This window comes from Artemia sp. Qi Xiang Cuo, chromosome 21 (genome assembly GCF_049724085.1).
Source record: "Artemia sp. Qi Xiang Cuo chromosome 21, ASM4972408v1, whole genome shotgun sequence".
Classification (NCBI taxonomy): Eukaryota; Metazoa; Arthropoda; class Branchiopoda; order Anostraca; family Artemiidae; genus Artemia; species Artemia sp. Qi Xiang Cuo.
In genome coordinates, this window is record NC_142814.1 from 50475908 (window position 1) to 50503438 (window position 27531).

At 35.3% G+C, this 27531-nt stretch overlaps 1 long non-coding RNA gene across 1 annotated transcript in view; it reads right to left on the reverse strand.

The window, feature by feature from the left end:
• Positions 1-27531, reverse strand: part of LOC148939678 (uncharacterized) — a 78450-nt gene that overhangs the window by 37490 nt on the left and 13429 nt on the right. Inside the window, exon 3 of the long non-coding RNA XR_016143515.1 lies at positions 11153-11287. This is a non-coding gene — a long non-coding RNA (uncharacterized LOC148939678). The remainder of the gene's footprint in view (positions 1-11152; positions 11288-27531) is intronic.

The window sequence follows — 27531 nt, forward strand, 5'->3', positions numbered from 1 at the left end:
AAAAAGAGGTTCAAAGTACCCATAGCGGGTGCTAAATTCGTCAAAAGTCTCAACGACGATCATGATAACAGAGACAGCTGCTGGTGAACTGCTGCCACCTTATGTGATTTACAAAAGTGAGGGGACGTGGACATCCTGGGTCAAAAGGGGACCAGCTGGATCTCGATATAATCGCACCAAGTCTGGTTGGATCGACCTGACTTGCTTCAAAGACTACTTTCTTTGGTTGCTCATGCCAGCCTTAAAGAAAAAGCCAGGCAGAAAAGTTGTCATCTCTGACAACCTTTCATCCCACATCAGCGTCGATGTTCTCAAGGCTTGCAAAGAGAACAACATCGCATTTATCTAACTCCCACCTAATTCAACACATTTGACACAACCCTTAGATGTCGAATATTTTCGACCTATGAAAATAAGGCGGCAAATACTTCTGAGGTAAAAAACCAAAAAGAATGGATCGTCAGTTGGCATACTGAAGGCTGATTTTCCGAAATTTTTGAAAGAACTGCTATAGTGTCTCGAAGAAGGAAATGGAACAGAAAATATGAAAAGTGGTTTTAAAAAGTATGGATTATATCCTCTGAACAGAAACGAAGTTCTTCAGCGCATTCCTTCATGCTTTAATGCAGATACAACCAACGCGACTCGAGTGTTGAACGATACTGTGATAGGCTACCTGAAGGAGCTAGGGCAGGGAAATGAGTCAGCAAAGACTACGAAACGAAAAGAGGTAAACATCCCTGCTGGAACAAGCTATTCGGTTGAATATACTACCGGTACAGGCGGGATGTCCAATGAACAGTCTGGTGATAGCTCTGATGAAGAAGAGCTTCTCAGAATATTAGCAAAACAGGGCAAGGAAAGTTGTGCAAAAAAGCGGAAGAGCACCAGTGATACATCTAATGGTCTGAACCAGAATCTGCAACTGAAAGTTGGAAATTATGTTCAGTTTGTCTACGAAGGGTAGATATTCCCTGGCATGATCATCAAAGAAAAGAACAGAACTTTCGAAATCAAGTCAAAGCAAATGGTCAGACCCAATATTTGGAAATGGCCTGACCGTGATGATATTGAAGACTAGCCGGTGACCGACATTCTGAAAATACTCAAAGAGCCAGAGCCAGCTCCTGGTGTGTCTTCAACTAGGCTAACCAGATTTATATTTGTGGACTTCTGAGATTGTTTCTGTTCTTCAGTCAAATTATATTTAGCTTAGTTTGCGTTTTTATATGTGAAGATGAGAAGCTATTTTAATCCCAAAGTTCCTGAATCAATGCCAAATTTATGCTAATTTTTTAAAAATAAAGTTTGTGGACCAAAGTAAACCCTGTTTACACACGTCTTTGATTTCTCATTAGCAAGATACGCTGGTGCAATGTCACCCCAACCGGTGGGATGAGATTGGACCATTAACAATTGAAAAAAAAAATAGGAAAAAAATCAAATCTTTTTTTCATTACTTCATGTTTTCTAGAGACTTAGTTGTACCTTTCCGGAAATTTTTAGCTGTTTCTGTACAAAATTAGAGAATTTGTGAGCTAAAAACCTAAAAAAGTGGTACAAAGTCTACTCAGTTTACGGTATTCATAATTAATTCTATTTCTAAGAACAATCTTGAAAGCAGTGGTGTTGTTTTAGGGGGGCAATGATTTGGCGAAAAAATTATTATATAGCCCATGCCATTGACTTTTTGGATGGAGATCCCTCTTGTCCCTCCCCTCCCCCCCTACTAAAAATGTTGGAGCTACATCCCTGCTTAAGAGCTCCCATTCAACTTTGTAATTCCCAGTAATTTTAAAATGACTGCTAATAAGGTTATTTTTAACATGAGAAGACTTATTATTGTAAGTTAGTAATGTTTCAAGCTTAAGTTCATATTACACGCCCAACAATTTAGGTATTCATAAATCAGTCAAGAAAATGTGTCAAAAACGGCATTAATTTCTTTTTTTGTCATTTTAATTTTTCAATTGTGGTTTTAATCCACATGCTCAGAATGTTATTCCAAATTTTTATGGAAATGCTACAGTTTCGTCTATATTACTTCGTCAATATACAAAAAGTAAGCAAAGCTAGCTCATTAGATTTATTGCGTTTTTCGTTTATAAAAGTTTAGACATTAATAATTTGATGAGTCCAAAGACAATATTTCCTTCAGAAATACTTAAATTGCTCAGGCTATTATCTATAGGTTTAGGGGTTTTCTCCTGGAAAATTTTCCAACCCAATTGAGAATATTCCCTGTAAAAAATCCCCCTCCCAGTCATAGTTGAAAATAGTGTATTTTAAAATTTAATTTCCAATTTTTTTTTTAATTCATGCCCAGGCTTAACCAAGACACGGTGTGGGCTAGCATCCAATTTGACACATGAATAAATGGACGATAAATTGTTCAGTAGCTTCCAATTTTTCAATTTTCGGTTAGATTTCAAGTATTAGATTGTAGCAAAATTTTGGACAAGATTTGAATACTAAGCCAAAGTTTTGATTAACAATAGTTTCGTTGAATAAATTAAAACTAATGATATTCGGGTGAACAGACAAATATATTATTGTTCCTGTAGTTGGAATTTCATTGTTACTTGAGTCTTCTATGTAGCTGAAGGCGTAACGACCTCCATAATAGTGTTCTCTGACGTTGAAATTTGTTATATTCGTATGTTTAAATACATTTAAACATTTTGTATAGGAAAAAAAAGGAAAATAACCATTTAAAATCAGAGAAAACAAAGTTCCACTGTGTTTGTCATTCCTCCATCCTGCACCCCTGCTTCAGAGCTCCCATTCAACTCTGTAATTCCCAGTTATATGTTTAATGCAGTAAAATCCTGGTCTCTTATAGTAATATTGGGATCAGTCCTAAATGAAGAAGAACTATCTCAATTCGATCTACTTTCGTACAATTTCAAGAAATCGATTGTTAGGAGAATGACAAGTATTATATATTCACAGTTGATGTGGGATTTAGTAGTCAATTGTTTGCAATTCAAAAGTGAAAATCGATCAGAAATTAGAGAGATCGTCTTCCGACATCCGTGGTTCAATAATTACATAATGGTTCCAGAAAAAGAATCCAGTTTCCAACTATTCACAGCTAGAAAAAGTATGAAAGGACCAAGAACTTTCGCTTTGGACAAACTTAAAAATTTACAAACAGTTACAGGAATTAAGCGTTAAAGACAACGATATATCCCTAGCATGTAAGACCATGTCGTTCAACCCTACGGGTCTCTGGTCCAGAGTTTCTTCCTGTCATATTACGTTCGCAGAACTTCCAACCACCATATAAATCAGAAAAAGACCAACCATCGATGCCGAAATGCCACACTAAAGAGAAATCAAAGAATGATTGCTTAAAATTTAGCAATTGGTTTTCTTTTGGGAACTCCAGTTATAACTTCAATTACGGTGATCACAGCGTTATTTGTCTAATAAAATTTAAAAAGGATGTCATAACTCCCCATAATGAAGAAGAACAAGAAGAAGAAGAAAAAGTCCTTGGATAGATCGATGTAAATGCTTTTCTTGTTTGTTTATTACAGAAAATTTGCTCTTTTTTATTCTTTAATTCAAAATTCTTGATCTGATCGACCACATCGTATTTCAAACAAACCTCTAGACTACTCAGAAAATTTTTTTGTTAACCCCAATTACTCAGTCCCAATGGACGACCTGAATTATTTCTATAGTGATGGATACGTTCCTTCTGAGGTAAAAGACGATATATTAAATTATATGTTTAATGCAGTCACATCCTGTTCTCTAGGGAAAATACTGAGATCAATCCTAACTGGAGAAGAACCATCTCAATTAAGGCTACGTTCGTACAATGTTAAGAAGTTGATTATTAGAAGAATGAAAAATCTGAGATGTTCACAATTGGTGTGGGATTTAATATCCAGTTGTTTGCAATTGAAAAGTGAAAATCGATCAGAAATTAGAGAGATCGTCTTCCGACATCCATGTTTCCATAATTACATAATGGTTCCAGAAAAAGAATCCGGTTTCCGACTGTTCACAACTAGAAAAAGTATGGAAGGACCAAGAACTTTCGCTTTGGACAAACTTGAAAAATTTACAAACAGTTGCAGGAATTAATCGTTCAAGACAAAGATATATAACTAGCATTTAAGACAATGTCGTTCAACCCTACGGGTCTCTGGTCCAGAGTTTCTTCCTGCCAAATTACGTTCACAGAACTTCCAACCACCATATAAATCAGAAAAAGACTAGCCATCGAAAAAACAAACCTATATGCTACTCAGAAAATTGTTTCGTTAACCCCAATTACTGAGCCCCAAAGGACTATCTGAATTATTTCTATAGTGATGGATACGTTCCTTCTGAGGTAGAAGACGATATATTTAATTATATGTTTAATGCAGTCACATCCTGGTCTCTAGGAAAAATATTGGGATCAATCCTAATTGGAGAAGAACCATCTCAATTTGGTCTACGTTCGTACAATGTTAAGAAGTTGATTGTTAGAAGAATGACAAATCTGAGATGTTCACAATTGGTGTGGGATTTAATATCCAGTTGTTTGCAATTGAAAAGTGAAAAGCGACCAGAAATTAGAGAGATCATCTTCCGACATCCATGGTTCAATAATTACATAATGGTTCCAGAAAAAGAATCCAGTTTCCAACTGTTCACAACTGGAAAAAGTATGGAAGGACCAAGAACTTTCGGTTTGGACAAACTTGAAAAATTTACCAACAGTTGCAGGAGTTAATCGTTCAAGACAAGGATATATCCCGAGCATTTAAGACAATGTCATTCAACCCTACGGGTATCTGCTCCAGAGTTTCTTCCTGCCATATTACGTTCACAGAACTTCAAACCACTATCTAAATCAGAAAAAGACCAACCATCGATACCAAAACGCCACGCTAAAGAGAAACCAAAGAATGATTGCTTAAAATTTAGCAATTGGTTCTCTTTTGGGAACTCCAGTTACAACTTCAATTACGGTGATCACAGCGTTATTCGTCCAATAAAATTTAAAAAGGCGGTCATAACTCCCCATAATGAAGAAGAAGAAGAACAAGAAGAAGGAGAAAAAGTCCTTTGATGGATCCATGTAAGTGCTTTCCTTGTTTGTTTATTACAGAAAATTTGCTCTTTTTTATTCTTTAATTCTAAATTCTTGATCTGATTGACCACATCGTATTTCAAAAAAACCCATATGCTACTCAGAAAATTGCTTCGTTAACCCCAATTACTCAGCCCTAATGGACGACCTGAATTATTTCTATAGTGATGGATACGTTCCTTCTGATGTAGAAGACGATATATTAAATTACATGTTTAATGCAGTCAAATTATGGTCTCTAGGAGTAATATTGGGAGCAATCCTAATTGAAGAAGAACCATCTCAATTCGGTCTACGTTCGTACAATGTTAAGAAGTTGATTGTTAGAAGAATGAAAAATCTTAGATGTTCACAATTGGTGTGGGATTTAATATCCAGTTGTTTGCAATTGAAAAGTGAAAAGCGACCAGAAATTTGAGAGATCATCTTCCGACATCCATGGTTCACAACTGGAAAAAGTATGGAAAGACCAAGAACTTTCGGCTTGGATAAATTTGAAAAATTTACAAACAGTTACAGGAGTTAAGCGTTCAAGACAAAGATATATCCCTAGCATTTAAGACAACGTCGTTCAACTCTAGAAAAATTGAAAGCATACCAAAGCGACAATTGTATGATAAACAGAAATGGAATCGTATCAAGTCTACAAAAGCGACCTGAATTATTTCTATAGTGATGGATCTAAAAGAAGAAGACATAGATGAAGTTGTAATCAAGAATCAGTTACTCATCCTTGGATGGATCCATGTAAATTCTTTTCTTGTTTGTTTATGACAGAAAATTTGCTCTTTTTTATTCTTTAATTCTTATTCTAAAAATTTTTTTTTTTTAACATCACCAACTTGTTTACGTTTTTACAAGTCAAACAAGCATTTTGGGGGCAGAGTTTAAACACACACACCCCTGAATATAGCCGTGATCCAATGTATAACTGATGAACCTTAAATTGGATATCATCTAGAATCTCTTAAACACCATCTGCTTTGTTAAAGACCTTTAATTGGAAGTTTTGCTTCTCTGCAAACTCAATTATTAGCTATTTATATTTAGAATTTGTGGCTCTGCTATGTTTGATGCATTCCTTTTTCCTTTTTTTAGGAGACAATGCCTCAGTAGAAGAACCTGTCATTTTGCCTATTAAATATGACGACCCAGAGAAGAAGAAAATGCTGGCGAAGCTTGAAGGTATCATACTTAACAAAACACCTAATGTCAAATGGGACGATGTTGCTGGCCTAGAAATGGCCAAAGAAGCTTTGGCCACATCGTATTTCAGACAAGCCTATATACTACTCAGAAAATTTTTTTCGTTAACCACACTTGCAGAGACCCACTGGACGACCTGAATTATTTCAATGGACGACCTAAATAGTTAGGACAAGCGAATTGTGTGAGAGTCTAGAAGAAGAGGGGATACCTAAAGTTGTGAATACAAATCAATTACTTATCCTTGGATAGATCCATGTAAGTGCTTTTCTTGTTTGTTTATTACAGAAAATTTGCTCTTTTTTATTCTTTAATTCTAAATTCTTGATCTGATTGACCACATCGTGTTTCAAACAAACCTATATACTACTCAGAAAATTTTTTCGTTAACCACAATTGCTGAGCCCCAATGGACGACCTGAATTATTTCAATGGACGACCTAAATAATTGGGACAAGGGATTTGTGTGAGAATCTAGAAGAAGAGGGAATAGCTAAAGTTGTGAATACAAATCAATTACTTATCCTTGGATGGATCCATGTAAGTGCTTTTTTTTTTCGTTTATTACAAAGAATTTGCACTTTTTTAGTCTTTAAGTATAATTTCTTGATCTGATTGACCATATCTTATTTCAGTCAAGCCTATATACTACTCAGAAAATTTTTTCGATAACAACGATTGCATAGCCACACTTGACGACATGAATTATTTCAATGGACGACCTAAATAGTTATGACAAGCGATTTGTGTGAGAGTTTAGAGGACGAAGGGATAGCTCAAGTTGTGAATACAAATCAATTACTTATCCTTAGTTGGATTCATGTGAGTACTTATTTTGTTCGTTTATTACAAAGAATTTGCACTTTTTTATTCTTTAATTCTAAATTCTTGATCTGATTGACCATATCGTATTTCAAACAAACCTCTATACTACTCAGAAAATTTTTTCGTTAACCCCAATTGCTGAGCCCCAATGGACGACCTGAATTATTTCTATAGTGATGGATACTTTCCTTCTGAGGTAGAAGACGATATATTAAATTATATGTTTAATGCAGTCACATCCTATGCACATATTGGACCACTATTTAAACCACATCAGTTCAGGAATTCAATTCAAGAGGGCTAAATATTTGTATTCTACGACTCATGTTATGTTTGATATATTTTGTTTTGTAAAAATTAAGTTATATACTAAATAAAATTTATATGTATTTATTAATGCTAGACATACCTCTTATATCTAATGTAGGTTACGCAAATTCAGGGCCACGCTTTTGTTAAGTTTATCAAATTTTACAGAAAAAAATGGGATAATATTTTCTCAAATGTACGAGATTATTTACAAAAATAAATATGCTATTGTTTTTGCACTAAAATCGTGTACCTTATATATCTACTGTCCGATAGTACGTTCCTTCTAGAACCTTCTGAGCTTCTACTTTTCGGGAATTCTCCTTATTTTAGATGAAAATCAGCTCTTCTAGGGACACTCATTTTGTATGTAAGGATTCATGGGAATCTGGGGTAAAGTTACGGTTTTTAGGTACATTCAGGGATAAAGAAAACAAAGAGAGAAAACACCTCCAGTAAACTCAAGCAAAATGTGAATCTTAACAAGAGAAGAACGCGAGGAAGAAGGAATGCCACATCACAACATCTATCATCACAACACAACATCTATTTTATATATGAAAGACGGCAGAACTTTGAATGGAAAAAGAAAGAATAATTAAAGAAAAGCAGTGAAGATTTGACTGTCTAAATTAAAAATACATTTTTAGTACTTTTTAGGGCTAGGCACTAACATAATTTTTTATTGTATCCATTAACTTTTTCCAGGCTCATTGGCCGGTAATGGTCCTCCCAGCGATGCTCTTAAAATTACTGTGACAAACATAAATTTTAGTCTTTTTAAAAGCACCCAAAAAAACCAAATCGGGAAGCAAATTGTCAATGTTGAAAAGAAAAAAACGCAACAAGAACGCAAAAAAGAAGGCAAAAATCAGGCGAAACACCAAGGCAAAACATTGGCTCAAGGGCCCTCCATAAGGTATCGAAGAGATTTCACGAATGGTGGAACATGGCTACAGGGTTGGAGTCTAACCAGAGTCTAATTCTCCAGAAGAATCTAGAAGCGAAAACAAAGAAGCCAAGCTACAGGAATTGAACCCTGTCGATATCAAACATCAGAAAGAGTCTGGTTTCCGACTATTCACAACTGGAAAAAGTATGGAAGGACCAAGAACTTTCGGTTTGGACAAAATTGAAAAATTTACAAACAGTTACAGGAGTTAAGCGTTCAAGACAAAGATATATCCCTAGCATTTAAGACAACGTCGTTCAACTCTAGAAAAATTGAAAGCATACCAAAGCGACAATTGTATGAGAAACAGAAATGGAATCGTATCAAGTCTACAAAAGCAAGTAGATAAGAGAAACCACCTATGCACATTTTGTCGTGAATTCCAAATTGTCATGTCAATTCCAAAAAATGTCAAATTCCAACATTGTCATGAATCTTGGAAAAAAAGGGTGGATATAGTATTAGGGATTGACAGCATCTATTTTATATATGAAAGACGGCAGAACCTTGAATAGAAAAAAAGAATGATTAAAGAAAAGCAGTGAAGATTTGACTGTCTAAATTAAAAATTCATTTTTAGTACTTTTTAGGGCTAGGAACTAAGATAGTTTTTATTGTATTCAATGACTTTTTCCAGGCTCATTGGCCGGTAATAGTCCTCCCAGCGATGCTCTTAAAATTACTGTGACAAACATAAATTTTAGTCTTTTTAAAAGAATCCAAAAAAATCAAATCGGGAAGCAAATTGTCAATACTGAAAAAAAAAGAACGCAACAAGAACGCGAAAAAGAAGGCGAAACACCAAGGCGAAACATTGGCTCAAGGGCCCTCCATAAGGTATCGAAGAGATTTCACGAATGGTGGAACATGGCTACAGGGTTGGGGTCTAACCAGAGTCTAATTTTCCAGAAGAATCTAGAAGCGAAAACAAAGAAGCTAAGCTACAGGAATTGAACCCTGTCGATATCAAACATCAGAAAAAGAATCCGGTTTCCGACTATTCACAACTGGAAAAAGTATGGAAGGACCAAGAACTTTCGGTTTGGACAAAATTGAAAAATTTACAAACAGTTACAGGAGTTAAGCGTTCAAGACAAAGATATATCCCTAGCATTTAAGACAATGTCGTTCAACTCTAGAAAAATTGAAAGCATACCAAAGCGACAATTGTATGAGAAACAGAAATGGAATCGTATCAAGCCTACAAAAGCAAGTAGATCGGACAAATCACCTATGCACATTTTGGACCACTATTTGAACCACATAAGTTCAGAAATTCAATTCAAGAGGGCTAAATATTTGTATTCTACGACTCATGTTATGTTTGATATATTTTGTTTTGTAGATATTAAGTTATATACTAAATAAAATTTATATGTATTTATTGATACTAGACAAACCTCTTTTATCTAATGTAGGTTACACAAATTCAGGGCCATGCTTTTGTTAAGCTTATCAAATTGTACAGAAAAAAATTGGGATAATATTTTCTCAAACTTACGAGATTATTTATAAAAAATAAATATGCTACTGTTTTTTTCACTAGAATCGTGCACCTTATATACCTACTGTACGATAGCACGTTGCTTCTAGAACCTTCTGAGCTTCCACTTTTAGGGACTTCTCCTTATTTTAGAGGAAAATCACCTCTTTTAGGGACACTCATTTTGTATGTAAGGATTCATGGGAATCTTGGGTAGAGTTAAGGGTTTTTAGGTATATTCAGGGATAAAGAAAAACAAAGAGAGAAAACAACTCAAGTAAGCTCAGGCAAAATGTGAATCTTAACAAGAGAAGAACGCGGAGAAAAAAGGAACACCAAGGCGAAACATTGGCTCAAAGGCGCTCCAAAAGGTCTCAAAAAGATTACGTGGGTGGTGGAACATGGCTACAGGGTGGGGGTTGCTTTAAATTTATGAACTGTCTGAAAATATAATGCATTCGCTATATTTTTTCTTTACTTGTTGAGTGTTTCTTTTGTGCGTTTGTTGGTTTTTGCCATTTTTATTTGACAGGTCAGATCAACAAACTTCTATGAATTGTCCTTTACTATTTCAATTTAGTAGGAAAGTTGATTTGGAAAGATAAAGGGTCATTTTCCCCAGAGAAATTGACCCCTGGCAAAGTTCATCAGCATAGTTTTGAAACCGTATGCTGCCTGTTCTCATGATCATTTTTTATTTTGGTGTTTTTTTTTCTATGGAATCAATTTCAGCGTTAGTCTCAAAGATATATTCTGTCTACAGACTTACTGCATGATGTCAGCATACTTTTTGTCAAAGACGGATCCAGAGGGGGGGGGGGTAATGGGTTAAAACCCCACCTTACTCATAAAAAGAGTAAGACTCTTAAAAAATACAAAAAAAATTCATACAAACAAATTTTAATATGATACAATTTTTTGGAATTCCCCCCCCTCCCGAACAAAATATAGGATACACCCTTCCTGTTAATACTTTCACCTTATCAAGATTTTTTTTTACGCCGGAATTACAAATATTTTCAAAAATTCATTTTTGACTGGAAGAATTTATCACTGTAAAATAAAGTTATTTACTGGTTTTGTCTCTTTATTTTTTTCCTTCGGTATTTTACCTAGACTGTTATTATGTCACTTAAGCGCTCAGACCAGCCACTAGATGGCATATAATTTTTTTTAGATTTCATATAATTGGCATATAATTTTTTTTTTAGATTTTAGATAGATAGATTTCACTTTACAACCAAATTATGTACAAACATTGAATAGTAGGTAAGTAGCATACCTGGCTCATGATGATTTGGATAATCCCCATTCCCATTCCGCTCTTTGGTTGAATATCCTCTTTGAATATTATTAATCTTCTATAGCTCCTCTGGGTGTACTACATTTAGTCATCCGCGCCTCATTTTCTTTATACCTTGAAGAAAACATTATAAAAAAATATGTATCATAACAGGAAACAGAAGATTGTCCAGAGGCTGTTCAAGGCACAAATAGTTTTCAGTAAAGCGCAATAACACAGTAAGCTTTAGATTTCTGCAGTTAGGGAAGGGGGCAGTAGTCAAACTCTTGTTAGTAGGGATTTTTGGTTTGTTTCAAGTTTTATTTGCATATTCAACTTAAGTTCTACTCGTTTTCATAATTATTTATTCATTTACATTAGTTCCTATTGTATGCTAGCTTGTTATGATTGTTTATTTACCTGACCTCTTCGAAAACTCCTCGAAACAGGAGTTTTTCTCATCTGACCTTTGCACTATTTTTAACAAAATGGCCATATGTAAGGGAGTTTTTGTTCTATGATCTTTGAACTTTTTTTAACAAAATGGCGACCTCAAATTTTTTATCAGATGCATTTGGGGAACAAGGGCTTGTGGGGGGGCTATTTGCCCTCCGGTCACTTTTGACTCATAAAAAGGGCACTAGAACACTCGATTTAAAATCGAATGAGCCCCCTTTGAAGTTTGTACGACGACTCCTTCTGTATAAAGTGCCTCTGGGAAAAAAATAAATGGAGTTTGTGGGGAGTCTAGCTGCCCTCCAATCATTTTTGAATCTTAAAAAGTGAATAACAACTTTCAACTTCCAATCAAATGAGCCCTCTATGAAGGTTATACAAATATCTCTCCGATAACAACCATATATGCCCCCAGGGCATAACTTACAACTGGGGGACTGCAACGAAACACTGCAACGGGGGGCAGTAACGGAATTTTTTTTATCTGAACTTTGAACTATTTTTAACAAAATGTCTATCACAAAATTTTTATTTGATGCATTTAGGGCGTGGCGGGGGGGGGGCGGTCTAGTTGCCCTCCAATCTCTTTTGACTCTTAAAAAGTGAGCAAGAACTTTCAATTTCCATTCAAATGAGCCCTCTCCAAAGTTTATATGAGCATCCCTTCTATAAGAACTATACATGAAACCCAGAGCATTACTTACAATGACTGCCTCCGGGCTGGGGGTTGCGCCGAGACAGGAATTTTTCCTATCTGAACTTTGAACCTTTTTTTAACGAAATTACTATTTTAAAAATTTTATCGGAAAAAAGTGTGCGTGTGTGTGGGGGGGAGGTGGGCTAGTTGCCCTCAGATATCTTTTGACTTAAAAAGTGAACTAGAACTTTCAATTTCCAATGAAATGAGCCATCTGAAGTTTATACAAGTATCCCTTTCATAAGAACCATATAAGCCCCCAAGACAACGCATACAACACCTACCCCCTGGGCCCTGGGGGGGTTGTGTTGACACCAGAGTTTTTGTTATCTACTTTTTGAACAGTTTGAGAAAAAATTGGCTATCTCAAAATTTGTAGCGGATGGGTTTAGGGAAAAAAGGGCTTGGGGGGGCTAGTTGCCCATAAATCTCTTGACTCTTAAAAAGTGAACTAGAACTTTCAATTCCCAATCAAATGAGCAATCTCTGACGTTTATACAAGCATCCATTTCATAAGAACCATACATGCCGTTAGGGCATAACTTAGAACGCCTTCCCCTGAGCCCTGGGGGGTTGTATTGACACAAGAGTTTTTCTTATCCGACCTTTGAGCTATTTTTAAAAAAAATTCTATCTCGAAATTTTCATCAGATGGGTTTGGAAAAAAAAGACGTGGGGAGAGTGGGGGGGCTAGTTGCCCTCGAATCTCTTGTGACTATCAAAAAGTGATCTCAAACTTTCAATTTCCAATCAATTGAGCCCTGTCTGAAGTTCTTTCATAAGAGCCATATATACCACGGGGCATAACTTACAACGCCTGCCCCTGGAACCTGGGAGGTTGTGTAAACACCTGAGTTTATGTTATCTGACTAAATTCTCAAATTAATGAATGAATGATTTTTATTACCCATCTTTAACAATACAAAAAAAGTAAAAATGGAGTAGAGAGAAAATGAAAAGAAAACAACAACACATCAAACAAACGAGCAACTTAAATTAATACTTCAAAAACCAATGGCAAAACTATTTACATAAAAAGACAACCATTACACAGTACTAACTATAGCTTCAAACATACTATGCGTTGGGTCTAAAGATTTCAGGAACTTTTCCCTCCTGGTCACGATCACGACGGAGGGGTCATCGAGTCCGTAACGTGATAAAATCGGGCGGTTTCTTTGCCAGGGGGAAGGCTAAGCAGATATTTTGCAAACTTATAGAACACTGTACGGATTGTTTTTTTATCATCAACAGTGAACAAAGACCAGAAAGGTGACAAAGCTAAAATATGAGGGGTGGCAAAGGAATTGAAGATCCGTGCTTGAATGCGGCGGTTATATAGGCGTTTGCATGATAAAATCATCCCATACGCTTTTTGGACTTTCTGTTTGAAATCATTTATTAGACAGGACCGGGTAGCTTTAAGATTAGACCCAATTGGCAAACCAAGGTAAGTCATTGATGCTGCTGCAGTAACAGTATTACTACCTAGCGCAAATAGGACATGTGTCAACTCTTTCTTTACAACAATTGAAGGCGACCACCTCACTTTTGCTGGAGTTGAATTCTAGGCCTATGCTAGCATATTCATTAGACAAAACTCTGAAATTACTCTCTATGCCACTGACGGATCTACTCAGATTTAAAATGTCATCGGCATAATTAACAAGAGACAAATCAATTCAACGAAAAATAAAGCCCGTTTTCACCGTCTACTGAGACTCGATGATGCTGTTATTATAAAGAGGCGGTGATGATAAAGCCCCTTGGCGAATGCCTTTTCGTACTGGTATGAGGAAATCAAATACAGTCGGGCTCTGGTTTTTTAGTACCCTTACTCTAACCTTCAACTTAAAATACATGTTCCTACAAGTAGCAATTATAGATCTGTCAAGACCTCTCTTAAACGCAGAGACAAGCAGTTGTGCATGGATACCCAAATCAAAAGCCCCGCAGACATCGTGGCCTGCAAGTACCACGGTTTCACCTTTAGCATCTGCATCCAACAAAACATTAGACAATAGGCTTTTCACGTGCTCGCGGCTAATATTTCTCTGGAAACCGAACTGCAAGTCTGGCGTACTACAAACATACTTTATCTCTTCAATTGCTAATAACTCCATCAATTTAAAAAAACGGGAGCAACGGTTATCGGACGGTAAGAACAATATTCAGATGGGTCTTTACCTTTCTTGATGACAGGGGTGATTACACCGGTACAAAACACATCTGGCACTAGACCACAGCTAAAAATCATTTGGAATATTAGTGCTAAATGTACTGTTAATAGATCTCTACCGAGAATCATATGCATACCACAGATATTATCTGCACCTTTAAATTACTTCTTTTTTTGTTTATGAATAGCCAGATGAACATCCGACACACTCCCTGAGTGGCCAAGATCCGGTTCCAAAGATTCTAAACAGAGATCAAGATCTCTCTCAAACTTGCACTCAATTCAGGATCAGGTGCAGCAAACTTGCTCGGGAAATAACTATTCCATTCACTTTCACTAGGGGCGGATTTGTTACTAGGTGATTTAGTAGATCGATTCTTTTTGATAAACTTCCAAATTTTATTTGGATTGACTCGTAGCGACTCACTATTTTCATCAATCACACGATAGCGATGCAAGGCGAGACATTTAGAGAACTGCCGCTTTGTATACAATCGAACACTGTTTACAACACCATGTTTAGGACGGCCCGAATCAATCCACTAGCCATATAATGGCTATCTTAAAATTTTTATCAGAGACATTTGGGGAAAATGGGTATGACTCTTAAATAGTGAACTAGAAGTTCCATCTTCCAATCAAACGAGCCCTCTTTGAGGTTTATACTAGCATCCCTTCCATAAGAACCATATATCCTCCTATGGCATATCTTACAACTCCTGCCCCCGGGCCCTGCGGGGTTGTGTTAACACAGGAGTTTTTGTTATATGATCTTTGAACTATTTTTAATAAAATATTTTTATTGAATGTATTTGGGAAGATAGGGCAAGGGGGGCTGTTTACCCTCCAATTTCTTTTGACATTTGAAAAGTGAACTAGAACTTTCAATTTTTAATCAAATGAGCGCTCTCTGAAGTTTATGCACGCATTCCTTCCATAAGAACCATATATACCCCAGGGCATAACTTCTAACCCTTTCCCTGAAGACTGTGGGGGCGAATGTCCTGCTCAAAGAAATAATTTCCAGAACTTTCAACTACGTTGAACATAATGGCTATTTTTAATTTTGATTGGATGTGTTTGGGGAAATGGTGGTTGTGGAAGGGGTGTTAGTTGCCTTCCAATCCCTTTCGACTATTGAAAAGGGCTAAATTTCCAATCAAATGAGCCCTTTTTGTCCTGAGCGTTGTGGGGGGAGTTTCCTCCTCAAAAACATAACTTCTATCGGGAAATCAACTGTGTAGAACAAAATGGCTATCTCAAAATTTTCATTGGATGTGTTTTGGGGAAATGGTGGGCGTGGAAGGGGTGTTAGATGCCTTCAATCACTTTTGACCCCTAAAAAGGGCACTAGAACTCTCGATTCTCGATCAAATGAGTCCCCTTTGAAGTTTATACAACGACCTCTTCTATATACAACGACCTCGACCTCTTCCTCTTCCAAGTGCCTCCGGGAAAAAAATATAAATAAATAAATAATAATAAAAATTGGAGCGGCATGACCTTTACTATAGGCATAGATAAGTTGTGATGAATACTGAGGACTACGAATCAAAATTAAGAAGTTTAATAGAGGATGAAAAAACATACAAGAATCAATCGTATAATCCAAAAAAAACTTTTACAACTAAGTTTAAGAAAGAACTGAATTGCTTAAAGTATGAAAGAAAAAGTACACATCAACTATATGACAAATGACTGCCACGCAGTTCTTTGTTTACTTAATTATCTGGACTTTTCAAGCTTGATGATCATAACCGACCTGTCTAACCCGTTGGTTAAAACAAACGATTGGATGCCCACGTTTTGAGCAAGGTGTTTTGGTCACTATGAATACCACTTGTCTAGACAAAGGTTGTGTAATAAGATTATTTCAAATTTAGTTGAAAAACTGAAAAAAGTGGAAATTTTCTTCAATTTCTTTGCTTTCAAGCTTCGACTTTATATCAATATACACAAATATTGATGTAAAAGTAGCCGAAACTCTCCTAGAAGGAAAGCTCTTAAGAAATTTTGATTTGATTAGTGGCAAAACAGATGTGGAAGTTTCTGTAATTATGTATTTAGTAAGGTTGTGCAATAAGTTCTCTTATTTTTTTCAATTTAGAGGGAAGTATTTTGAACAAATAAATGGTTTACCTATGGGGGCCCCTTTATCACCTTTATTAGCTAATATTTTTGTGGAGAATATTGAAACAATTGCGTTAGATTCATATTTTTTAAAACATATTTTCTGGGGCCGGTATATGGATGACATTATTTCAGTATGGGATTATGGGGAGGAGGAATTAAAAGTATTTTTTGAACATCTTAATTGTTCGGGAAGGGATTTAAAGTTTACCGTTGAATTGGAAGAGAATGGGAAACTTCCTTTCCTTGATGTTCTTCTTTTGAAAAATAAAAATAGTCTGGATTTTAAAATTTACAGAAAACCGACAAATAACCATAGATTTTTGTCTTATAATTCCAGTCATGCTCACCAAGTAAAAATTGGTTTGATCATTTCTTTAACTCATCGGATCTTTAGTATTTGCTCTCCAAAATTTGTTGAGGAGGAATTGTCTTTTCTAAAGAAAATACTAATAAGTAACATGTATCCAGAGTGGTTAATTAACCAGACTTTTTCAAAAAGAAGAAAAAGGTTTCTAGAGATTTCTAAGGAAGTCTTCGAGACTACTTGGGAGAAGGATGTTTTTTGTTCCTTACCATATGTACCCGGGCTAAGTGAAAAACTTAAAAGAATTTTACAAAGCAATGGTCTAAGGGTAGATTTAAAGAGTAATAATACTTTGGGTAGTTTTCTAAATTCTGGGAAGGATCTAACTTCAATGGGGCAACAAATTGGGGTTTGTCAGATCCCATGTACTTGTGGAAGCTCATATGTGGGACGTACTAACCAGAGTTTGGAAATGAGATTATTACAACACAAAGATTCTATTTCTTCGGCTTTAAAGCTAGTTTCTAAGTCTGAAGATTTCACTTCAGCCCTTTCTGAACATATTTATAATTTTTCAGACCATTTTATTTTGTTCGAGAATGTCTCTTTGATTTCTAGGGATCGGGGTTTAAAGCAAAATTTTCGTGAAATTCTTTAAATAAAGAAAATCTTATTCAAGAATATTGCTTTGAATTGAGATACAGGTGAATATGGGCTGGACTCTATCTATGATAATTTATTAAAATCTGAGAGAGTAAAGTTCAATTCACCCAATGTAGTTGACCTTTGTCCAAATATTACATCATTGAACGCTAATGAACCGAATCCAAGAAGGTCAAAGAGAATAGCTTCCGCCTTTGCTTTGAAAAGAATTAGAGATTCAAACAATATGTAGTGTTATTTGATTTAGTATATAAACTTTTGTTTTAAATTGTTTTATTTTAGTTTTACTACTGATGACGGTCACTGTATATGTGACCGAAATATCTGGTATTTTTGTGAATTTCTATCATCACTGTCTATTAAAAGGATTTTATCCCTATTTGAACTTTTATTTATTACTATAGGCAACACTGTAGCGTTGCCTCTGATAGAAAAGTACCATTTCTGGATAGTCACATTTCCATTTTCTGCACCTTGAGTAGAAAAGATCAACTCGACAGGCCGGTAGTCCAATATCCAATAGTGCCTATTAGAGGATTTTCTGCGGAGGGTATTTTTGGGGAGTGTATTTTCTATAGGAGTATTTCCGGGGGGGGGGCTAAACAATGACCACCACCTATAAATACCTATAATAAGATATTGACATATGTGCGTGAAATTACACTGTTTACAAAACTAGGAAAAAAAACTTGCTTCTCATTTTTATGTTTCCTTTTAAAGATCTTTCACTGGTTTCTTAAAATAATATAGGTGGTATCTTTTGCATATGACTTATCAATAACCTTGTTGGTTATTATATGTTATTTGTATGTTGGAGAATCTTTTTCAACAATTTACAATCCTGACACAAACAGTACTTTTTAATTTAATCTTACTCCTAGGTCAATTTTTGTTGGAGTGTGCCAATGCACAGCATTGTTGTCTCCAGGGTACCTCAGAGACCTCCAATAAGCATAAAGACCCTTTGACACTTCCTCTACTGTTTTGAGTGAGCCAGGATAGGCAGAATAGCAGCAAAATACTGTCTGAAGAAGGTTCCTTCAAATTTTGTCAAACAAGTTGTATAGGCAAGAAAAGAGCACAGCACAAAGAAGGATGCAAAAAAGCAAACTGTCAAGTCAAAGAAAAAAGATTCCTCAGAAGTACCTGAACCATCAACATCAGCTGGACCTAGTGAGGACACAGAGACAGTAGAAGAAGTAGTACTCCTGGATTGTTACTATGCTGTCTTTTTCAGTTCAGAGAAAAAAGATTTTCCATGGTTTGTCAGCCAAGTCTTCGACTTTCCAGATAAGGATATAATATAGGCTGGCAGAAATCTTTGAAATGGTGTTCCTTCCCAAATTCACAATGAAGTGGCCAAACAAAGATGATGTATCCAACATTCCGGAGACCAGGAATTTTGCAGGACCTCTGAAATTATCCGGCACTGGTCCTTTTAAGCTTGCTGATGGGCCTTAAGTTTCCAAGAAGTATTCAACGCCCAGCCCACAGATTTTTAAAGATGATTTCTTAATGTACGTTTCTATCCTGTGTTTTTATATAGTCCAAATTGATAAGAAAAGTTTTTTACATATTTTGTATTTAACTGAAAAAAAACATTCAAAATTAAGTTTGCAGTATTTTTTTTAGTTTCTGGGACAGAATCAACATTCCAATCCATTTGTCCCAGGAGGGTGCATTTCAATCCATTTTGTCCTGGGACAAACACGGTTACCTAGGGGACAAAAATCTAGCTAAACAAAGGCAGGGGACCAAAAGAAAGGTTAATTTTGTATTTTTTGGCTAATAGTGTGAATAAAATTGATCACACTCCTTATCTGGGAGAATTTGCTGCATAAACCTTTAGAACCTTACCCTGGCATTGACTGGTATGTATGAAAATCGTTTTCTTAAAATGAGAAGTGCTGTAAGCAAAAAAACTGTCCATTTTCCGAAAATGGGAAGTGCTTGATTGTAAACAATTTTGATAATAACCATATTGATGCATAGCTTATATTTTTAGATTTTCTCTGATAAATACAATTTTTCCCAATTTCTCTTAGTTTTACATAATTTTGCTCAATTGGATACTGTTTTTTACCCTATTCAGACTATCTGTCTTGGCTTTTTCTACAATTAGTCATGTATTGATGCCTACTGCAAAATACTTGTTTTTGCAGGCTGAATTGTCCAGCTTGTTGATTTTAATTAAACACGGTCAAGGCTGAAGGTCTTGACCTAGTCTGATGGTTTTGAATTAAAATAAAGTATTTTAAAATAAAGTGGGTATCAAGACATGGCTAATTGTACAATGCCAAGACAGATACTTCAAGTAATTGAGAGGCAAATCTAGGATAAGCCCTTTTTAGGACTGTATAAAAATAATGTCATTTCATTTGTTGATAGATAAGTCTATCTATCATCCATCCATCCTTAATTGGTATATCTAGGGGTGGGGGTAAAATTCAATTGCAACAAAAATGATTATTATATTTGTAAAGAGCATAAACAAAATCCATTGAGTGGTAGGCCTATGGTCACTTTATTTGAAAGTCAATAATATGAGCTGCAAAACATTTAGCCTACCAAGTGATCCTATGGTATTACAGCCTACTCCTTTTAAGCTATGGATATAGTTCTTTCTGAGGTGCTGCCTATCTAGAATAATACCGAAATTGAGGCTCTAGACCTAGGCTATTTCTAAGGGTTTTTGACATACAAAATTTCATGTTTATTTACCAACATAAAAATGCCTATTGTAATTTCCAGTGAACTTTGCACTTCATGTAGCCTAGATCTTCAAATTCTAAACATTCCAATAACCCTCATTATAGTTTAACGAATGGACTCCATTCTTCAGAGCCCTACAATTAAAAGAAAATGGGGTACATCTTCCTTTCTCCGTAAAACGCCTTGGGTTTTAAGTTTTTCATAGATGGAATTACAAACTAAATAAAACAAAATTTGCTAGCTAGCACCATAGATTTGTAATTTTAATAATAGATCTATGGCTAACAATACATTTCAGTGTTTTTATTAATCACTTGCCGCTCCAAGTACTCCTTGGAGGTGCTTTCCACGGGGAAAGTACTTTCATGTTGCACCATTCAGAAATTTAGATTAAAATCCTTAAATTATTTCATTGTGTGGCATGATGGGCAAGTTGGCACGTTGTGCGAGCAGTACGTTGTGCGAGGAACGTGGGCACGTTGTGCGGATGAAGGATGACAGATTGCCGAAGATTTTTCTTTTTGGCCAACCGTCTAGACGAAACCGTCCGGCTAAAAGGAAAGCAGATCTCCCTCGTCTGGGGTGGGAAGACGTCAAAAAGATATATTTAAAGGAAATGGGGACTTCGTGGGCGGGTGTAAAAAGGGAGGCTTTAAAAATATTGGGATGGAGGAGGATCGTGCGCAGCTGTGTTAGCCTGAGGAGGATTGGTACTGTGGTGAGTTATTAGTAGTAGTAGTAGTAGTATTTCGTTTAAAAGTTGATGATTTACACTCAGCATTCCCTAAATTTTGAAAAATACCTTTGGCCAACCCCCATTAAAATTTCATGAATGGATTCCATTATACAGGTCTATCAGTAAAAATTGCTGGTATCAGTGATGCTAATTCATAAGAGTGCTAGACATACCCAGTTTTGTTCATATTTACTAATGCTGAAGATTACTTTTTTTCAATCTAGGGATGGTAATTTACCTAGTAAAACAAGTTTTTTTTTTTAATCAAAAGAAAGGAAAAACATTAAAAGTTAGGATGAATAGCAATTATTAGGTATATTAGGGGGGATGACCCTTCCTTAATTCCTTTCTCTAAACACTAAAGTTTTAGTAGAAGCTTTTTATTCTCATGCAAAATCATTACTACTCGATTTAAGTTTTTATTGCCTCTTCTTTCTGCCAGTTGAAAAAACTTGTTTTTATTGCTTAATTTCTGATTCTTTTTTAATTTATGCAGGGAAATCCGACTATCACCCCGTCCCGTGACAAATTTTCCCTGAAAAATTTCCCAAAAAAAAAACTCCTGGTGCTGAAAATGAAAATACTAAGAAGCTACTAGGGTCTTCAAAGGAAATATATTTTTTCTATTAAATTTACAAAACCAAAACTTTTCCAAACCAAAATCAAACCGAAATTTGTCCCCCATAATTATTTCCCTCAAAAATTCCCTTCTCTTTAATAATTCCCTTCGACAATTCCCTCTTAAAAATTATCCTTTTTTCAGTATGAAAAAATGCTTTTATTCCCTCCACATGAACAATTTATCAGTAGATGCCAAAGTAAGACAATTTAAAATAATTCTGCATATCAATTCCTGGAATTTCCCCCAGGAAACTTTCATCCATGTTGAAAATTTTCCCCATAAGAAATACCCCACCCCCGCAGAAAATATCTCGTTTGAAAAACGTTCTTATGTTTCCTTAAAACAAAAGCTATATGTGAACAATGGGCAAATAGCATAGCTAAAAGTCCTTTCCACAGGGGCTCTGGCTGGGGACTGTGTCATCCAAAGCGATACAGTTGTCGGATCTTTCAACTGCGCTGAATCAATCGGTTATCTCAATTTTCAATATGATTTTTAATGGTTCAAATAGGACGTAGTAGGAGCGCAAGTCAACCTTCGATCTTTTTTGTCACTTAAAAAGGTCACAAGAAGTTTTAATTTCCGACCGAACGAGCCCTTTTAAAATCTCAAATGATATTATTGGTTTGGCGCGACATATAAAATGTAAGTTAAAATTCTGTCCTAAAGCATGGTCTTTTTATTTATTTATATCGAAAAAAATCCCATCCTAATTCAGATAAACTAAAAAATGAATTTGACAAAGCAAATGCTATTGCGAAACGCAATTTAAAAATTGAGATGTTACTGATCTTTTATGAAGATATTACTAATAAAACAAGAAAGATATTAGGCAATACAGATTAAGGAAAAGGAGTCTTTTGATTAAACAAACGTAGGAAAAAACACACTTTATAAAGAGACCAATCAAAGTTTCTAATAATTTAACCATTAAATGTCAAAGATATTACTGATCTTTCGTAAGGACATTACTGATAAAAATAAGAAAGATGAAATGTAATACAAATTAATAAATGACGATTCAATTGAAATTTTCCATAACAGAGTTGCTAATTATATGGCTTGTTAGGCCTGCTTAGCGATACATCATTACTTAGTTGGTTAGTACTGCGTCTTGCACATTCATATGTAAAACCGCACCAAACCAGGCTTTGTTAAATTTGGTAAATATATTTTCGATCAACTATGGTTTCTAAGACAAAATAAAGACAATAGTCTGTAATTTTTAGCTTTTGGTACATTTTTCGGAGATTATCCCTTTTGCTTTTTATAATACACTATATCATGAAACATACAAACATTTAAAAAAATAACTTGAATATGAAAATAATCACTAAGAGTCAATAGCTAAAAAAATCAGAGGGAAATATACAAAATCGGTAGAAATATTGATTGATTACTCGAGGTGGCAGAGCTAAATGAGACAACCATTCTTAGAGTGTTGCTATAGTTGTATTTACAATATTTAGTTGAAGCTTTCCAAGCATATCGATTGGGATGTGCAATAGGATTAAAACATATTAGTTTATACAGGTTAGAAATGCGTTCTATCGCCAATATCTTTAGAGCATTAAGCTCAGACTTTCAGGGCTGTTCATATTGCTACAACTTTAGCTACTGCTGCTATAGTTAAAGTAAATCAAAACAGTTTCGTACATCCATGCTGTTAAAATAGTATTGGCGATATATGTTAGGACTGGAATAGGGTATGAGAAATTATTAGGTAAAGCTGATATGGCTATAAAACTAAATCAAATGGCCCAAGCTGTATCGTGGTTATCAAAAGGACGTTTCAGTAATATCTCAGGAACAGCTGACAACTTTTAGTCGAAATTTTCCAGTCCGCTGCAATTACTACTGCCACTAATACTACTACCACTAATATAGGACTAAATCAAAAAGGTCCAAGTGCATCCAGGCTGTTGATATAGAATAAATACGATGTCTCAGGAACAAAATAGAATATTTTCCAGATATATTATAACTTTTATTTATTAGGAAAAGCTCAGGGTGGATTTAAAAAAATCAAAAGGTACAATGTGCAGCCTGATAATAAAAAGGGCATATATGAATATGTGAGAAATGAGCTAGGGGTGTTACATTGAAGGCTTCAGAGTATGTTGTTTGGATGTTGAACTAAATCGTAAGATTTAGCCTAACGTCGGGTAGCTCAAAATTTGTTTTTTTGATGTTTTTGATTCTATTGGCCATTTTAGAATTTTCAATCGACTGTAAATTAATTCCCTTTGGGTAGAATCGTAGTTTGGTGGCAAAGTGGCAAAACCGAGTCTTTTCGGTAACTATGACAGGGTGCTAGAACTTTTGATATTCGTTCTTATAAGTCCCAATTCTACTGCCTTGGACTGTCGGTTCTATACAATCACTCCTAGGGAGAACTAAAAAAAATGCTTATATGAAATCTTTTTTTTTGAAAAAAAATAGCTATTAGATAATAGCTTAAACATTTTCCAGCAGGGTTTTCTGATAATCTTTGATCTAATAATGCGATTTTTATCAAAATCACTTGCTTTTCTGAGCATTTCTCCTCCCTGTTTTATAAAAAAAGGCTTAATTTTCTTAGACTTGTACTTTTTGATGAATGACCTTAAACTTTACAAATTATAGATATTTGAAATCAGCATAAAAAGCTATTTCTTTTGATGCATTCTCTATGCAATTCTTTTGATGCAAGTCTGACCATTTATCTCCAATTGGATAGTTTGGTCACAAACAGGCCAGGATTTGTCAATAGGCCAGCTTGGCCCGTGCCAAGGGGTGCATTATTCCAGGGCGTGCAATAAATTATTACCGAGTGAATTTTTTTCTTAAAAAAATGAACTATTGTGATTTATCGTCAAAGTGTCAGATTCACTTCACCGCTGCGCTGCCGATCCACAGAAATATGATTTTAAAACAATACAGGAACTTTGTGGCCACTTATAAACTGTCAGATGTCTCCCAAAAATGGAATTTAATGGTTTTATTGTTTTGCAATAGTAGTTCTTCATTCAGAAGCGCCCATAGAGCAGTTATACAAAATTTCTTGTAGGCCTGAATGTCAGATGAATAGCTTTCAAAATCTAGAACATTATTTAACTTACTAAATTTCCCAGCAGCTCAAATATCCCTTTGGCTGAAAATTTAACGTTTTCATTCCTTTTTTTTAAAGTGACCATAAACACAAGAGAAGACAAATTTTCTAACTATTATTTAGTTAAAAATATACACCTAAATTATGAGGAAAAATCCCCTCCTCCAATCAACGTCCCAGAAAATGCGCCCCAATTTACTAGAATGAAAGGGACGAATTTAAGTTAGGAAAATATAAATAGTTTTTAAGAGAACGATCTTCATTGAGCAAAGATGTATTGTAAATAGTAAACACCGACGAATTGATCTCCTATTGAATCGGTTGATTACTTACTTCAATTTTACGGAGGTAATGAAGGGGCAAAACCAATTTGCAGCTAGATTCACGGGAAAAAGGTTTCCTTTTTACCTCGATTGAACTTAAAATACTATTGAACTTGTATGTTTTTCAAGTACAACATCGCATATTTCAGAGTTGCCTAATTTAAAGCAATAGATTGCATCGCTCAAGGCAAAAAAGTATGGGGAACTTTTAAGAGGGGAAAAAGGCACTATTGTTGGCAAAAAGTATCAACACCATCTACCGTTTGGTGATATTTTACATTTTACATGATCTGTAATCGTTTTCTGTCAGAAAATGAGACCAAGCAATTACTACATTAGTATTACCAACTATACAAATTAAATTAATTATTCTTATTACACTGAACGAATACCGAGTGTCAGCAAACGCTAGATAGCGTTGAACTTTTTTTGACGCCACTTGTGTCAGTTTCCATTCCTGTAAGTTACCCATACTATTTTTTAAAACCTAAAAATTACATCTGTCATTCATACACTGCTAAGACAATTTCTTAAAACCATTAATTAAGCTGTTTTCAAAGGAAGGATAAACTTGGGAATGGAAGTTCAATCGTGCTTTGATTCTCCTGACCTGTAGTACCAGGGGGGTTTGTCAGATTTTCTCTCTGGGAGCAGTTTAAAAATGACCTGTTAGCCATTTCTCGCCCTTGCAATAATACCATATGCAACATTTGTTATGTCTGACAGAAATGATGAATCTCGGACTTTGATTTATCAATTTAATTTCTCTTAACAAAGGAGTTATTTCTATCCTTCTTCAGAAAGTTTTTAAGACAGCACGTACTTTTAGAAAATATATATGGTAAAATGATTACTACATTATTATTGATGATTGCTTTTTGAATATGTAGATAATCAATATTTACATTAGGCTTCTTACAATCTTTTCAGTAATTGCTTTTAAATCCGTAGCACTTCAAGAGTTCCAGCACAAAATACTGATTTTATAAAAATGATTACCTATTTGGCGTTAAATCATGTATGCAACTATTAAAATGACCCCCCCCCCCTCCCACTTAAAAAATACTCCAAAGTTTTTCCTATAGCAAATAATTTCCTTCATCAGTGTAATAAAAGGCGTACCGACAGAAATGGATGAAAAGGATCTAGAGAAAATTATTCTACAGCGTGTCAAAGCTTTGCAGTGTGGCAAGTTCCGTGTCTACAAGATTTACTTTGAACAATGGGTGATCCCGATTTTTTTCTGAAAAATTCTGTGAAGGTGGGTTATGAAAAGTGAACTGTCCAAAATTTCATATTCATACCTAGATGGTGTTTCAGATACCATCAACATTTTGCTGCTGATTGTAAGAACGCAGAACTGTGCTCTCGCTGTGGCTCCACGGAGCACTCTTCCGCCAGGGATAATCCATGTGTTCGGAACGTGTTTTGTATTACAAGTAAAGAGTCTAATCACACCTGTTATAGTATCAAATGCCCTTACAGCGCTGAAAATGACAAACGGGCAGCTAAGTAGATAAATGGATATTCTTTTTCTCTCTTGGAACATTAATGGTGGTCTTATAAAAAAAAAGACCTATTCTTAAAAATATACTTCATAATCATGATATTCTGTGTTTGCAGGAACATTTCCTGACCAACCACAGCCTTGGTTTACTTGACTTTAGTGCCACCTTCAAACCTTTTTCGGTTCCAGCTAAACGTAGTGCTTCTAAAGGCAGAGCTTCCGGTGGTATTGCTACTTATGTAGCATCGAATCTTAATTCTAGTGTTTTCTTTTCTAGTGATAGTTTTTTAGCTGTTCGAGTAGGTGAGTGCGTAATAATAAATGTGTATTCACCCACAGATTACAAAGATGAAGATTCGGAGAGAGATTTTGCTTTAGCAATTGGTAAACTTGGCTCTTGTCTTCATGATGTCCTTAAACTGAAAATCCCATGTTTGATCGTAGGTGATTTTAATTGTGATTTAAATTGCAGGTTGTCTTCAGCTTCTATCCGTGCTTCTTTACTATTACGAAAATTTGGTGATGATTTTGAAGTTCAACAGAAATCTGCTCAGTTTACTTACACTCATTCTTCCTCTTGCACATCTAACCTCGACCATGTTGTGTCATATAACCTTGATATACCTTGTGTTGAGGTAGTTTCCAAATTTCAAGTTTCAGACCATCTTCTTATTGCTTCTAGTTTTAAACGAGAAGCTTCTCCGATTCCAGTGTTACAGGCTCATACTGTTCACCGGCACAAGTGGTATACTTCTCGCGATTGGAATAAAATTAACGCATCTCAGTTCATTGAAAGTTCAGACAGTATCCTTAACAAGATCCGGGGTCCATTTCATCTTCTGCGAAAGCTTCTAATAAAGACATTAATGAGGTTAAATTAACTCTTGATATCTACTCCGCAGAAATCTGCCATGCACTTTTGTGTGTTGAAAAAAGGGCAGTTCCTCTTAAAAAAA